This window comes from Protopterus annectens, chromosome 4.part0 (assembly GCF_019279795.1).
Source record: "Protopterus annectens isolate FY-2018-M chromosome 4.part0, PAN1.0, whole genome shotgun sequence".
Lineage (NCBI taxonomy): Eukaryota > Metazoa > Chordata > Ceratodontiformes > Protopteridae > Protopterus > Protopterus annectens.
In genome coordinates this window covers 1,987,958,130-1,987,975,554 of record NC_056733.1, presented here as the reverse complement: position 1 = coordinate 1,987,975,554, position 17,425 = coordinate 1,987,958,130, and the positions used below count along the sequence as shown (strand labels likewise).

General features: G+C 42.6%; 1 protein-coding gene across 2 annotated transcripts in view; it reads right to left on the bottom strand.

Moving 5' to 3' along the window:
* HMGXB3 (HMG-box containing 3) overlaps nucleotides 1-17,425 on the bottom strand; it is a 1,387,103-nt gene that overhangs the window by 520,679 nt on the left and 848,999 nt on the right. The gene's annotated exons all lie outside the window — the stretch shown is intronic.

The following is a 17,425-nucleotide window of genomic DNA, read 5'->3' as shown; positions in this document are numbered from 1 at the left end:
CTGATGGAAGAGACCTGTAAGGAACTCCAAGACAGACGGTAACGGGGCTGTGAAGGGGTCTAAGTTATTATTCTCCGCCCAGATGGAGAAGCATTTCCACTTACGATAGACTTTCCTAGTGGAAGGTTTATGTGCTGCTACGAGAATGGCTTTAACCGTTGAAGAGATTCTGGGAGTCCTGACTAGGGAGTCCTGACTAGGAGTGGAACTGGAGCAGCCACACTGTCAGCTTGAGGTTGTCCAGATTCGGGATCGGGAGATCTAGGGGATGAGCTATTAGATCCGGGAGGGGATCTAGAATCCAAGGTGGATTTACCAGGTGAGACCACAGGTAGGGGAACCACGTTTGACGAGGCCAGAATGGGGCAATGAGGACCATCCTGCTCCCCAACCGACTGGCTTTCTGTATGAGTTTCAGCATCAGGGGCAGAGGAGGATAGGCATAAAGTAGACCGGGGGCCAAGCATGCACCAGAGCTTCTCTCGGGGATTCCCCGACGGGGGGAAATAGAGTGAAGTAACTGTTGCATTTCGTATTTGAGGGAGAGGCGAAGAGATAGCAACAGGGTTGCCCCCACATGGCAAAAATTTGCTTCGCTTCCTGGGGGTTGAGAGACCACTCATAAGGGGAAAGAAGGGTGCGGCTGAGTCTGTCCGCCAGTATGTTGGGCCGTCCCGGAATGTGCGTTGCAATAAGAAAGCGGTTGGTAGAAATCACCCATTCCCACACTCTCATGGCCTCTCGACAAAGAGGATAGGACCTGGTTCCCCCCTGTTTGTTGATGTACCAGACCACTGACATGTTGTCCGTCTGTATCGCAATAGTCCCTACCGGAAGAAGGTTCTGTAGTGCTCGCAACGCCAATAGCACAGCCCTCATCTCCAGGACATTGACATGCAAGGAGGTCTCTGTGTCGTTCCATGTGCCTTGGACTGTCTTGCCTGCGCAATGCCCCCCCCCACCCGAGGCGAGAGGCGTCCGTGGTCACCGTGGCGAGGGGAGGTGGTGTGGAGAAGGGACGTCCCGTATGGAGATCCGGGGATTGGAGCCACCATAAGAGAGCCGTCCTGCACGCCTTGCTGATGTAAATAGGATGGTGCAGGGGGTAACGATGAAACGACCATTGGACTTGAAGGGTCCACTGCAGTACCCTCATGTTCAGACGAGCCAATGGCAGAAGAGTAATTACTGCCGCCATGGAGCCTAGAGCCCTCAGGACCAATCCCGCCGGTGGAGCTGTAGATTGGAGGATGGCCTGTATATGCAGCCTCAGGTTCTGAAGACGTTCCGCAGTCAGAAATGCTAGGAGATTTCTTGTGTCCAATTTGGCCCCTATAAACTCTATCACTTGGGTAGGAGCAAGAGAGGATTTGTTCATGTTGATGGTGATGCCCAGCTGGGGGGCCAGCCGGAGGAAGTAGTCCCTCGCTGAGCAAAGTAGATGCCTTGTCGGGGCGGTCAGGAGCCAGTTGTCCAAGTATGGAAACACCTGCATTCCCTGGAGTCTCAGGTGGGCCGCTATCGCTGCTAATACTTTAGTAAACACCCTGGGGGCTGTGGTGAGACCAAAGGGAAGGACCCTGAACTGGTAGTGACTGGCTCCTAGCCGGAAGCGGAGAAACCTCCTGGATCGTCTGTCCATAAGACTGTGGTAGTACGCATCCTTGAGGTCTATAGAGCACATCCAGTCGTTCTCCAAGTAGGGGGAGACTGGATTGAAAAGTGACCATTCGGAATTTTTTTTTGGTTACTGACAGGTTCAGAAGGGAGAGGTCTAGGACTGGTCTTAAGTCCCCCGTCTTTTTTGGCACCAGAAAGAACCTGGAGTAAAACCCTAATCCGAGCTGGTCTGGGGGGACGGGTTGGATGGCTCCTTCTTCTAGCAGCTGCTGGATCTCTGCAGCTGCTGCCTCCCTCTGACCAGGTGGTACATCGGGGAGGCTTTTGGATCTGGGGACATGAGATATGGGAATTTGGTACCCTCTGGATATGATACGAAGCACCCAGCGATCCGATGTGATGGACTCCCAAGCTGCCAGGTGCTTCGAGAAACACCCCCCGACTGCCTACAGAGTGGAGCAGTTGGGCACTTCCTCAGAGTTGTTGCATGGGTCGATCAGAGAAAGGTTCTCTGGACCCAAAATTCTTCGGGCCCCCTCTGCCTCTAGTGCGGCATCCTCCCTGTCCTCCTCTCCCAAGGAAGGACTGGTTGTCCCGAGCAGGCTGGGAATGTTGCGATTTCCGGAACCACATCTTCTTCTGTCCCTTTTGGTTCTTGGAGAAGGACCTCTGGGGAGCGGAGAAGCGGACTCCGACGGCAGACAACGTCTTCCCGTCCTTTTCGCTCTGGACTAAAGTGTCGCGAACGGTCTTGCCAAATAAGGCAGAACCATCAAAAGGGGCATTCGTAAATGACGCCTTAAAGGGTGCCGCGAAGTCACAATGTCGGAGCCAGGACTGGTGCCTCATGACTAGGCCTGCTCCGCTGGCTCTAGCGGCTCCCTCTGTAGCATGGGACAACAACCGCATAGAGGTATTAGATATCGATCTTAGAGTGGCCATGCGAGTGGAGTACAATTGCTTGTCCGCCGACATGGACTCCGGGGGGGGAAGCAGCGTACTCTTTGATAAGGTCTCGCTGCATCCTTATAACATGTGCCATATAGTTCAGAGAACTTACTGAGAAGGTCGCTGAACTAAAAACCCGCTTCCCCAGGCGATCCATTGAGTGGGACTCTTCGCTCGGTGGATGGACCGAGGGACTCTCCTGAGCTAATTCCCTCTTGGTGGCTCTTGGGCTTCGGCCCGCCGCTTGTGGTGCTTCTCCCTCCTTTTCTCCCTCCTGGCCTCCCTCTCCTCCGGCACTTTAGTGGGAATTTTGAGTCCCGGCCGGGGGGAGGGAGGCAGGAGTGGCCGCCACCGAGGACTGGGGTGGCGCCACGGGAGTACCGGAGGCCGAAGCCGGATCCAGGGGCAAAAGACCCGCCAGGATCAGCTTCAACCTACGGTCTTTCAGTGCCCTGGGGTTGAACCCTGCACAAATAGAACACCCAGAGGAGAGGTGTTCAACCCCAAGGCACCGAACACACCGAGTGTGGCCATCCGCCGGTGAAAGCTTATGACCACACTCGGTGCAATTTGAGAAAATAGGCTTTGGTGCCTCTGACATAGTTTTTTTTAACAACAAAAAAAAGATTTAAAACTAAACTACCTCACACAGACCAGGCCCCAACACACAACAGTCCACACACACTACGCACCAGCGAAGGATTGGGAGGAATTACACTAAAAAGGGAACCTAACCACACACAAACAGTTAACTACAAATAACAAGTGAGAAATAAGTATTTTTTTAACAAAAAACTGTCACTTAACTACCACACACCAGGAGCTCAGGAATCTAGAAGCGTACGCAAGAGCGGCAAACTAGATCTGAGGTCAGTCAGGGTTGGCAGGGGGTTATGGGTAAGGGGAGGAGCTAGGAGCTCGGATCTCTAAGCTATGAATAAGTTGCCGGCTCAGATCTGAGTTCGGATCCAAGACCCAAAGGTTGCCAACAAATGAAGTACCTACTTCAGATACTATTTTATGCATCTACAAAATACTATTTTATAAGAAATCTGATAAATTCAATCTTGAAAAAATGTGTATATATATATATATATATATATATATATATATATATATATATATATATATATATATATATACACATGCACTAAAAGCTGCAAATAATGCACTCAAACATATTCCAAGGAAGCAATAATTTATAAAAAATACATTCATATATGCAAAGAATGCTTGTATTTGATAATGAACAAACCATGCGCAGTTTATACCTACCTAAGTTTTACCCAAAATCTATAGACTGAACCATTACTGTAAGGGGTAACAGTATTACTTCTAAAGCGAGTGCTACAATCTAGACAACTATCATCCATCATATTAATATGCTGAAATCACCTACTCATCGTGGCTTATCTTATATAAAAAGTAGTTAACACTGCAAATTATATCAGCAGTGATCAAGTCCAAGTGCTATGCACTCAATATGTTCACAGCTAACAAATGGTTGCACGCCACAAAATATTAATATAGCACCTTGCAAACTTTTATTCACTCTATACAAATAAATCTATAGGTGGTTATATGACTATCATGCTATAGAGTTTTCGAATAACTCAATTCAACTTTATCACTATAAATATACTATGACTATAATCTATTTGTAAAGTATTAATTTAACTTTTAAATTGTCACATAAATTCTATAACTGAACCATGACATTTATTTTCCACTTAAACGCAAAATGTTTGTCATTTCACACTATATTAATAATAACTATTATGTTACAATTTTATCAATAAAATGGAAATAATGAAAGATTTCTTTATTATTACTTCATAACCTTTACCCTTCTATTTCTAATGACTGGTTTTATTGTAGCTCTTTCATTCAGGACTCTGCCCTTATCCGCCCTTAATCTAATAATCCAGTTAACCTCTTTATTCTCTGTGGCATTTCTAATATTCTCTTCACGTATCCCAGGCCTATACACATCTATTACCTTAAATTTAAAGGTATGTTCTTTACCTTCAATCATTACATGTTTGGCTAAAGCATTATTCTCATAATTAATTCTGTTTTGAAATTTTCTATCGGTCTTACCGACATAGAACGAAGAGCATTTCTGGCAAATAGCCAGATAAACCACATGCATTGTATTACAATCTGCTATAACTTTAAAGTAATGGTTATTTCCTGTATCTGGATGTGTAAAATCCAGGTATCAAGCAGATTTCTGTTAGAAGATCAAAGGTGACAACTTGGGAGGTACACTTCCAAGCAGGGAGATACAATGCTTTTGTAGATAACATATTTGGATGCTTCTGGAATGCCAGAAGTTGATGACATTAGACTTTATCTATTTTACATGGCTCACTATGATTATACTTATTCTTTCCTTTGAAGTTAGATGGATGACAAATCATCACACAGCACAATTAAGATACCTGCAGGGGCCATGGCTAGCTCTGGCACAACTGTCAGCCCATTACTTTTTGTCAAACAACTTCTTGTACTTTCTTTTGTTCAAAACCTAAGCACACTTGTATGCAGTCCCCTTTCAAATGATATGACCGACATTTCCCAAAGTGCCACTCCCTTCATATCAGAAGCAGTCAGGTTCATTGTTATGCAACTGTCTTCAGACATTAAGCTTTCTGTAGTCATTCATTGGCTTACTGTTTTATTTTCTGAATTAATGAGGTTTTGTTCCCTCACTTTAGAGTAACTGCTGCAGTGTTCTCTTTTAATATATAGGGTGGGTGAGCATATATGTGTGTGTGGGGGGGGGGGGGTGAGCATGTGTGCATGCTTGTGTCTGTGTGTTCAGGCGAATGTGTGCGAGTGTAAGCATGTGCGTGTGTGAAAAAAGAAAACAGCAGTTGATTTGGACACAGCAGCCATGCAACACTGTTTTGTAGGGAGCTGGCCACTGCGTAATGGTCATGTGACATTCTGGATCTGTTTTTGGTGTGTGTGTGTATAATTACTACATATATGGAAGTAACAGAACTTTGGAGCAAGTGGACTGACACTGGCTTGAAGCTTTACTTGGGAATAGTGGTATCAGTGCAATGGACTTGCTGCAACATTTGTTGGGTGTCCTGAGTTGACAAGTGCCAATATTTTTTGCACCTTTTAGCTATTACATTTTGGGGAGAAGTCAAAGCCCCATTGTTCTCCAACATGTGCAATGTACGTGTGTGTGTGTGTGTGTGTGTGTGTGTGTGTGTGTCTGCTAGTCAAAGTGTAATAGACAGCAAGATTTGCAGCTGAGGACCGACAAGGTGATGAGCATCACGCCTCATAAGACTGGGTTTGGAGACAAGTGAAGTGACACTGAGCAAACAGATTTGCCCACATTAACCATGTATCATTGTTTTGTGTGTGTGTAGTATAAGAACTACGAAGCAAATCTGTACGGACACCTGCTTGCTGCCCTGCTGAGGGGGGCACTTGTGTAGGTGCAGTGGACTGGCTCCAATAGGCCAAAGCCATTACAGCAGCGTTTTGCAGAGAGGTTGGAAAAAACTCAAAGTTGACTGATACATTTTGCGGGTATGGGTGGCTGTGTTTTTGTGGTGAGTGGAGGTGTGCTTGTGTTATGTGTGATGTGAATGTCATGCATTACGAAATGGACAGATTAAGAGTAAAACTATGCTCTGTGTAGTCCCTAGCGATTTCATCACTGCTTGAGTGATACATACATTGCTTTGTGTTTGTCAGTACATTGTTTGAGAGCCCTGTTTAAAATATGGCATTACTGCTGCAGTTGCTTATAGGTTCAGAGATTAGTAATAGGCTAACTACCCTTATTTGCCATTTTAAGTCTAGCCAACTACCCTGTGTCAAAATCAAACCCTGCACCTTGTGTCTGTAAGGTAAGCACTTGAATTATTATGCCAACCTCCCACCTGCTGGTACTGTTTAAATACAGGTATCTGATTTGGAAGCTTTCTCCAAGAGTCTGTTTCTGAGAGTATGAGAGACATGTTACAGTTATACAACTAACAAAAACTACATTTATTTTACATTTGTTAACCGGCTGTGTCTGACTGAGCCAAGAAGGCCCTTCTTCAGCAGAGGCCCGGGGAGAAAAGCTCCACATAGAAAAATTACAGGTACATTTAGATATTTAGACATGTATACACACAAATTACAATAGACATGTGCTTACGGTGGTATGCTGCACATCAACAGTTACAGTGGAGAGAACAGACAAGAAAATATTAATTTAAAAAGAGAACGAACAAAAAAATATTAATTTTAAAAATAAAGGTAATTAATAGATTTGTTGTGTACAGCTGAAATTTGGAACATAGGTAGAATACATACATAGTACACAGGTACAGTACATACACTGTACACTAGCCAGTGTTTGTGAGTAAGAGTGAAAACTATTATGAAGTACTCTAGGTTTAGTATGTGTACTTTTCACTAGCCTGGGGAGCAGTCATGGCACTGCCAGCTTTGCTTGAGATGTTGCCTAATGAGGTTTTTAAAGGAGGCTTTGGACAATGTGTTTTGTATGCTAGTGGGGAGAGAGTTCCATTTTTTAGCCAGTGAACTACTATACAGTGCGTCTCCAAAACTGTTGTAGCTTTTGGTGACTTCTAGTAGTAGTTTGCTTGATGATCTAAGAGGCCTTTTGGGTGAGTGATGCTGTACTAGGTTTTTGAGGGCAGGACAATTATTGGGGAGGTAATAGATAGAATGACAGAGACAGCTCTGATTGTAGGTTAGGAGGTTGGGCAGTTCATGCCAGTGGAGCTGTCTCAAAGTAGTACAGTGATGAGTTTTATATGTGCAATTTGCAGCAAAGCGGGCAATTCTGTTATAGCAGGCTTCCATTTTGCTTAGTTCAGTTTTGTTGAGATTAGTCAGAATGGGAGATGCATAGAGTAGGGTGGACAGAAGTTGGGAGCGGGCAATGGCTGATCTTGGTAAGAAATAGTTTGATATGGTAGAGTGATCCCAGTTTGGAATGTACTTTAATAGTTATGTTGAGATGACTATCAAATTTTAGGTGGTAGTCTATGGTTATTCCCAATAGCTTAGCCTGTGCCATTGGAGCGATTGGAGTAGCATTTGTGGAGTAGACAGTGAATTGACTGTTATCAGTGTTTTTGTTAGAACTGGTTATAATCATAAGCTGAGTTTTCTTTGGACTGAGGATAAGTTGGGCTTTGGTAAGGTAGTTTTCAACATCAGAGAATGCTAGTCGTGTTGTTTGCAGGAGGGTGGGAATGTTTTGTGCAGCACAGATTAAGGTAGTATCATCTGCATACTGAATGTTAGATGCATGCTGTGTGGAGGTATGGAGGTCATTTGTGTAGATTCTGAATAGTAGTGGTCCTAAGGTAGAACCCTGTGGGACTCCTATAGTTCTTGGCAGCTGAGGAGAGAGAGAATTTTCCCATTTCACAGCTTGGTACCTGTCAGTTAACTAGCTTTGGAACCAGGTAAGAGTAGAATTTGACAGGTGATATTGGTTTAGTTTGTTTAGCAGGATTTGGTGTGAGACTGTGTCAAATGCTTTGGACATATCCAAAAAAAGACTTGACACCTGCAGGCCTTCGTTTTTGGGGTTTACTGTGTCTGTGAAGCAGAGGAGGGCTGTAGTGGTACTATGGTCAGGTCTGAAACCATGTTGAGTAGGTGACAAGATGTTGCTGTCTAGGAGATCATTTAGTACCTGGGTATGGATGCATTTTTCTAGAATTTTGGCCAGGGGGGAGAGTAAAGCAATGGGTCTGTAGTTATTAAGTTCAGTGGAGGTCCCGCCTTTATGTATGGGTGCAACATAGGATATTTTCCAGAGTTTGGGCACATAGTTTTCAACAACTGATCTATTTATGAGAGTGGAGATTGGGGTAGCAATAGCATCTGCTGTGAGTTTCAAGAAATAGCTGGGGAGTAGATCAGCTGCTGTTGATGAGGTTTTTAGTTTGGAGAGCATGCTTTTGATTGAAATGGTGGAAACTGTTTTGAGGGTAAAGCTTGTTTTAGTGTTATTTGTGTTGGGGGGATAGTGAGGTTGGAACTGTCCTGTGATACTAAGGATAGAATCGAGTTCACAAAGTGGGAGTTGAATTGTGTTTCGATAGGAACGTTATAGCGTCTGGGGTGGTTGGTTTGGGGGTAGCTTTTTGAGTGGGTTTTAGTAGCTGGTTTACATTTTTCCAAAATTTTGTGGGGTTGTGTTGGTATTTAGTTTGCAATGCCATATAGCAGGATTTTTTTGTCCAGCCTAATGCATTCTTTTGCATGGTTGCACAGTTCTTGGTACTTATTTAGACTTTGTGTTTATTTGGTTTTTTGATAGTAAAGCCAGGCAGTGTCATTGGACTTGAGGATCTGTTTGGTTTCTTAACTGAGCCAGGGGTTTGTAAAAGTTCTTACCTTGTTTTTGCGCAATGAAGCGACTGTGTCTAGGAGTTGTAGAAATGTTTTGTTGAAGTATGCTACAGCCTGGTCAAGTGGGAGGGTTTTTAGAGGGATCCAGTCACAGTTACACAAGTAAAGTATTGAGGACCTCAGGTGAGAAATTTTTTGTGTTTCTAGTGGACTTGCAGTTAGTGGTTTTGCATATGCTTGTTCTACTACATACAAGGTATATTATGTTGTGGTCACTTAAGGTGTCTGGGAGACTGCTTGGGGGTAAAATGTGGGGTTATTAGTTAGGACTCAGTCAAGGATGGATTCTCTCTTAGATTTTTTATCACATCTAGTTGGATTTTGGACTAGCTGCTGGTAGCCATGGAGATTTATTAGATTACTTGGTGGTTCTGACATACAGGTGCACCAACCTAGGTTGAAATCCCCCAGAACGAGGGTTTCTTGTGAGTATGTGGAAGAACACCAGGATAAGAAGTCTTCAAGGCTAGCAGGTGTATTACCAGGTGGAATACAGATCACAATTGTGGTGATGGCCTTATTAGGGTGAAGTTGTGAGATAAGTATGTCCCAAAGCATATAAAGCGATAGTAAAAGAAAGTACTGGGTCATATCAGAGGCTTGGAAGGTCATTGCTAGGAAGAAACTTAACTGCTTCACAGTTATGTAAAGCTTGACGTTAAATTTATCCTTATACATACAAAGCAAAAATACTATATTTTATGTCTTTGTATAACCTAGTCTGCTCTGATAGTACCGCACAACTCTAACTAAAATTTGTGGTCTGAACTATTTATAATCTACTATGAATGGTCATCTAGCCCCATGATAAACTGCATAGTGTCTAAGAATGTATGTATGCTTAGGTATAACTGTAAAAACTATTAATGTCTGTACTTTGTTCTAGAAATGTATGTATTGTTTATTTATAATTGTAAAATCTTTCATGTCCGTATCTGTTTTGGAGCTTTTCTCCCTGGGCCTCCGCTGAAAATGGGTTCTTGACCCAGTCAGACCTTCTCGGTCACCAAATGTCAATAAATAAATACCATAGTTCAACTTATTCTATAACAGATTAATGAGGCAAAATAAAAACTTGAGCAGCCAGAATGCAATTCAAATACAATATTTTACTGTACATATTTTAAGAAATGGATAGACTGGCCTAAACTCTAGATCAGTGATGGCGAACCAATGACACGCATGTCAAAGGTGACACGTCACGACATTTTGGGTGACACACCAGTGTTCACCAACACCAGAATTACCAAAGAAACTGCTTTTGCATATGTTGCTTGTGTGAAGCACACTGAATTATTCTGTGCCAGGAGCCAGTTCAACAACACTGCTGCAGAGGTAAGGAAGTTATTACCCTCAAAGACTATTTCGGCATACTTTCTTGATACAGTCTGCAAATGGCAGTGCTGACACTGTTTTCTCTTCGTGGTTACACTTCTGCAAAAGGCAAGTAGTCTGGATTTCTAGGAGTGTGCTGTTTTACATTCCTCTCAGCTGTCCCTCTTAATCCCTCCAAAAACCGGCAACTTTTTACACTTAATGACAATAATTTGATTTATAGACTAATTTTACTTCAGAAAATGTATATTAATTCACGCTTTTTTTCCCGTCAGTGTCTCAAAATAATAGTACTAGTAGTTTAAAACTGTCCTTGTCTCTTATTTCTAATTTTCCCCCCGATTCTGTTGAGATTTATCCCTGAAGTATTAACAGCCATGCTGTTTTTAGTTTTATTTATTTACTTGGGGGGGGGGGGGGGGTGACACACAAGCAAAGTCAAGTTGGGCATTTTCCGAATTTCTGACACACCAAACCCAAAAGATTTGCCAATATTGCTAGAATGACGTGTTTTTTTTTTAAATAATTCCTGGAAAATGTTATTCAGAAATGAAGGGACATATTAGGGAACAGTTTTAGTGGCACACCAGGCTGTGACTTATTTAATGTTTGCTGGCATGTAAAGTTGACTAATTAGTTGAATCTAGCCAAGCTGGAAATGGGAAGCTAGCTCACTGAAGGAGGAAAGGTTGGAGGAGTAACTTGGCCAGGAACTGAAACATGCAAAACTGCTCTATGTAAGAAATGTTTTTATCTCAGTAATTTGTTGATACTTTTGCATGCTCCTTTCAGAGAATGTATAGTAAATCAGTAGAAACATTTGTAAAACTCAGTGTAAACCAGTCAATGACATATCTGCAGACTCAAACTTGGCATTTTTTTCCCCCAAGTCTTCAATTCTAAGTGAATGGAAGTCTAATCTGACAACAATTGGTATGGCTAATTATTCTTGCAAACTGTCATTATGGGGCAGATTCAGCATTCCAAAGGAATCCGGATGTCTGCCCCCACGAGGGTAGTCAAGGATAAAAAAATAACTGTTATGCTGCAGGCAACTTTGGGAGGTGCATAATTCATGGCAAGTTAAAAAGTATACGGTTTTTCATCATTTGCCCACAGTGGTCTTTTAAACAGTTTGAAGAACCTCGTATCTCTCACAAAAGTTGGCAAATAAAGGTTTTCATTTTGAGACGAGAAGAATGGCTAGCTTAACCATACCAAAGTAAAAGAAGATTCAGTCTCCGACAACTGCAACTACCTATTTGCTATTTGTTACATGTTCTCATAAAATATGAGTAGCGTTTCTAACTCTTAATTCGAAAAAAAGTTTTTTTGTTTTTTTTTTAATTCAAATAATCATGCCATCAACTTGCTACAGTGACCATAACAAAGGTCTTTTCCTAAGCAAATTATGACAGTAGAGATTTCTGTGCTACATCCTGCCCTGAATAAGCAGGCTTTGTAAGAAAGCACAGCTGTGCAGGAACTTAACATAATTGCAGGTGTTTATGTAAAGCTTTTAACCTTTCTATCTTTAGTTGAAAGGATGCTCTCCCACCTAGACATTAGAAACATACTGTACAAGATATGCCCCTTTTGCCATCTTTAGCTGTTTCTTTCCCCTGTAACTGCAGAATTCTGATGGAAGCCACAGTAAAGATGCTCGAACATGTACAATTATGGCAAGTTCCAAAACAGCTGTATTATGCTCACTGCTGTAGTAGCGATGACTTCTGGGAAGATTCCTAGACTATGGACTACTGGGTGTCTGGCTGTCTGAAAACATGGGCTGCTACAGTCACTGAAGGATGGCTGTGACAAATCCTATCCTAGCTCTAGAGGTAATGTCAAAGTTATAGTGCTTGAAGAGGGTGTTGACAGGTGAACAGGTGGCTGCATAAAACATGGCCTGGGTGCTGACCCTACCTAAAGAAGGCTGTAGTGGCTGTTGTGCGCCCTCATGTATCCTGGTACAGCTCTGCCAAAGGAGGAATACAATAAAGATGCAGTGAGCCAGCCATTTTGAGAGGGTCTACTTTGAAACAGGCCTGCCTTATCTAATCTTTGTAAAGGCAATGAAAATCTGTCTTTCTTACTTCTTTAGTTCTTTCTAGATAAGGTCTCAGCTGCCTACAAACATCCAGGGTAAGTGAAATCTACTCCCTCTTGCTCTGTGGAGTAGGGTGTAACAAGTGGAGATTAATGGCACAATACAGACAGACTTCTGTCATCAACTTGTGTATAAAGATGCAATTGGAGAGAAGGATTTCCATGTCCTTCTGGAAATTGAGAAAATGGTGTCTGCACATAAGCACCTGTAATAGAGAGATTTTTTATCAGATATAATGTCCATAAGGAAGACAGTTTTCCAAGTCAGGCTACTTGAGGGGAAACTGTAGCTGCTGGCTTGAAATGTAAACAGTTTAGATCCACAGTAACACGACTACTTTCTTAGAAGGCTTTAGGCATAAGACTCCCTTTGATGAATTGCTTTATATGAAGCATGGAGCACAGGGGGATTGCAGAATAGGCAGGCAGAGGCAGGAGATGTAAACAATTTCACCGAGAAGGAAGGCAACCCTAATTTGTAATGGTTTGACAGGTATTTGCGAACTAAGGACACTAAAGAGTGGTTAGGGTTCAAAACCTCTCTCTGGGATGAGAGAGAGAATCTATTCCATTCTGCTAAGTATGTTTTCTTTGTATATGGTTTTCAAGCCTCCCTTGGGATTTTAAATGTCCTTAGGAAAACAAATGTGCTTAAAAGGTATGTGCTACATCATTCCAAGCAGTCAGTCCTTAAGAGTCTTGATAAGTTGTACAAGGTAAGTGTTTTGAGTCAACAGGTCTACACACTGTGGCTACAAGCTGGCCCCACCCTTACCATGCTCAGTTGGAGACAGAACCAGTGCTGACTCAGCCAACAAAGGTGCTACTATAAGCATTTCTGGCCTACCCTCCTCTATCTTCTGATTACTGCGAGGTGAAGAGGAATGGGAGGAAAAACTGCAGCGAGTTGGATCCATCCCACTAGATTGAGAAGGTGTTTGTTGCCCAAGCCCCTGCAGTTGGTGCCCTGTTACTGGTCTTTTTTCTGTGGAACCAAAAATGTCTACTTTTGGCACACTCCACCTGTGGACCAAATCCAGAAATTTATCACTGTTCAGCATCCATTCATAAGGGTCTACCTCTGTTCTGCTCAGCTGATCTGCAAGGATATATCAATAGATGGGATGTAAGATGCCCTGTGGGTCAAGCCCAACTCCTGAGCCAAGTTACACGCCTCCACATCCAACCTACACAAGAGATAAAAGCGGCTTTCCTTCCACTTGCTGACATACCATGACAGCTGTCTTGTTCATGAATACTTGTAGGGTTTTCTTGTTGCCAGATCTGCTTGGAAGGATTTAATGGACAAATTACAGTAATCATCTCTTTGATACTAATGACAATTTTCCTCTCATCCTTGTTCCAGGTACCTTGAATATTTTTTATTTATTTCCATTTGTTTACCAGGAAAGTGTGACTGTGCAAGCAAGCCCCGTTTTTAGTGGTGCCCCAGGGAGATAAAAACTCCACAAGAAATAACAGTACATATACAACATACAGAATTACTCAGTAACATTTAGAAGCATTACATAGAAAACTTCACAACTACTTACAGTAGTACTTATACAACAAATAGAATTGGTCAGGTAATATTAGTAACATTACATATAAACTTTCTCTGAGTGGGCCCTCAAAATACATCTAAGGAATTTGTGCCATGTGTCTTGTTTTCTGGGCATGTCAAGAATGGGAAACACTGACTGAGGTTCTCTTTTTCTATTCTCTATGAGAATTCTTTCTTGCTGCAAGGTGGTGGGGGAAGGTGCACTGTAGGGAGTTGGCATGCTGATACCATCTATTCTGCAGGCACTACTGCAGTTTTCTCATATAAATTTTTGCCAAGGGGACTCTCAGGATTGAGGACATCACGTATCCTGGTTCCTGAGGAATTCACAGGCAGTATTCAGATTTTGTTGCTCAAATACAGCACCTTCTCTGAGGGGAGAAATTCCCTTTGATCAGGCAGTGCCCCAAAAACCAGACTTGTTTGGAAGTATTACTTGTGATTTAAGCTGGTTCAAGCAGGCTTCCAAAATCTGGAAGAAGGCCAGTGTGAACTGCAGAAAAGACTGCATCAGCTCATGAGAAGGGGCAAATGTAATGGACCTGGTTCTGCACTAAGAGCCAGTCACTCTGTAAATATACTGGCTGCAACAGATAAACCAAAAGGCAATTAAGTAAACTTGCAGTGCATGTCCCTTGATTTGAATCCAATGTACCGTCAATGATGTCACATATGCTGGTAGGCATCCTTTAAATCTAAAGTAATCATGAAGGCCTGAGGGAAGATGAGAGGCATTTTGAATTTTTGTCACTTTCACAGACTGCTCAGGTTTTCAAAGTTTAAATCTGGTTTCCAATGATTATCTTGTTTTGGGACTAGAAGCAGTGTTAAGTAAAATCCTGTGTCTCCTTCCTGCTCTGGTACTCTCTATATAGCACTCTATCTTAGAATGTCCAGTAGTAAAGGAGCAATTAGTAATTAGATGGCACTGCCTGGGTACTTGGGAATTACTTAACTTTTGTCTTTTTATAAACTGAAGTCTGTATCCCCGCCTCACGATTCTTAGGACCCGGGTACGTACAAATGATCGTCTTCCGTGTTTTCAGAATGGGGTAGTAATGGGGAGAGGTATGGTTAAACAGGGAATAGGCTGGGTGGTATTTAAGGGGAACGGGAGGAGAAGAGCTCTCAAAAGTTATAGATGCTCCACAGTGATGTCTGAGCACTGAGGGCTGCCTAGGCATCCCCTTTTGTCAGTCAGCTATTTTTTTAATTAGTTGGCCTTTCTTCCTCTTAGGTTGTTTGTCTCTGTCTTGCCTCTGATGTAAGTTTCTACTGTACTGCCAGATCATCAGGAAACAACTTTTTCCTCCAGCTTTTTAAACACCTGCTCAAATAAGGGTCCAAGCAGTAGGCCTTTGTCTAATGGGGTGATAAGCCTAAATTTTCAAATGCTTTTGAAGGAGATGTGTTGTTAGCAAAGTGTATGCATGACAGACCCTGTTGATGTCTTCCTGCACGATCCAGCTATTGCATCACAGCCACACATGACAATAGTGCTTACCAGTCTAGGAAGGGAGGTTGTAAAGATCCAGCAGTTTATCTGTCAGAGCCTACAGCTCGTCCACCTGTTCCTCAACTTTGGACAGGAGCAAGTCTAGCAATTCAGGGTCGTGAAGGTCAGGGTTGTTTGGAAATATAAACCTTCCTCCTCATATCAGTCAAAAATTCTATTTATCTTGTCCCTGGGGATAAGATTCTTGGTTGGATCACTAGTGGTTTTCATACTACAAATCAAGGACACAAATGCGAGATCAAAAGTTGGGTTCTTGTTCAAGTACTTACAAGAGTATACAACCATGTACAAACATGATTTCTGGTAGCTGGGGGATGGGACTCCAGCTTCAATGATGTGATGGTGAATGCACCTACCTAGTCTTCAATAAGGTGGAAGAGTTAATGGTTTTGGTTCTAGTAAACCCAGAAGCACTCTGTACCTTTTCTGAGTATCACTGAAATTCTCAGCTTCTCACTTGAAAAGATCTTTCAACCTATTGAGGGTATCTCAAAATGAGAAATCCTCTGGTGAAGGAGTCAAGGATAAGGTTTCCTTCAGTGTCTGACATACAAGAGGATAGAGGACACTGGTCTATATAAGCCAATTTGTCGGTCTCCAAGTCAGACGATTCAGATTTCTCAGAGCCGGCTGTTGTTCTCTTCCATTTTAGATAAGGGTAGGTACATCTGACACTGACAGCTGTTCAGATGGTGGCTACAAGTTCTTAAGAGAAAGAAAAGCCCTACAGCATCTTCATCAAATATTGAGAAGAGGCCTGGGGGGGCACCAAATTCATGCCGAGGTAATCCGGTGGACAGGTGAAGTTTAGAAGTCTTGCATCTGCTTTTGAGGGTTGTGGCTGCCATTGAAGTCTGTGGTCACTGGCAGATACCAAAAGCATTGATTTTTTTGAACCACAGACATCCTCACACACCAAAACTGAGGGTATTCCACCCTTGCTCTCGTTTAACCAGTTGTGACCATCAAAATCAGACATCTGTGGGAAAGCATCTGGACTTACTGGCTGCTGAAGGGCTTCAGTTCAGGTGGATGTGCTTTCCTCCGTAAGCACGGTGACCTCTTGAGGGGGGGTCACCAGCGGCCTTGGTTCAATTGTGTGTGTGTGGGCTGAGGGCTGCAAAACTGTCTCACCAGAACAGATGCCTCAGAACTTAAGGAGACACATAATAAGACAGTATGTCATTGACCTCTCAGAGTCCCTTCTTTCAAGGGTGCTTCTCTTCATGTTTCTTACATGGATTGTCTGACACTATGGAGACCCTGGACAAGGTGCACAGCCCTTCCTTGTTTAAACAGTACTGGTAGTCCTCCTCTCATACCAACACAGTAAGGGCAAGAGACAACATGCTTTGTTCCTAAAAAGCAAATACTGAACTGTGAAAATCTTGAAGAGAACTTTATCTTCCATGAGAAATGCAAATATTAAATTTAGAAACTGGCATCTTTCATAATCTCTGAAAATTATTTTACTTTGAATAGGTAATAATGATTATGGGCAGTTCCCCAATGGGGTACTTTTATGTAATAAGGAAATCAGGCCAAACCGATGGCCTGACTATGCTCAAAGCTCACACTGACTTAAGAAGTCTGTCTTTCTCGTATGCGGCAAGTAAGACGAAGAGTGAAAATCTCTGGAAATCAAGCCAGGTATTCAGACTTTTGCTGTAGTAGTCCCAAAGGTAAGAGGAACAACACTGACAACGAACACCAATTAATGGCAAAAATTACATGGGAAACAACTGCAGGAGGGTTGGCAGTTAGTGATGCCACTGTAATTCCAACTTCATCACAACTAAACACAAATGATAAAGACTTGTATGCCACACTCCAGCAAGCAAATAATTTCAGGCAATGTAAATACAGAATAGAATAAAATAAAATTATTCTGATTTCAAAAATTTTGCCACACTTATGTG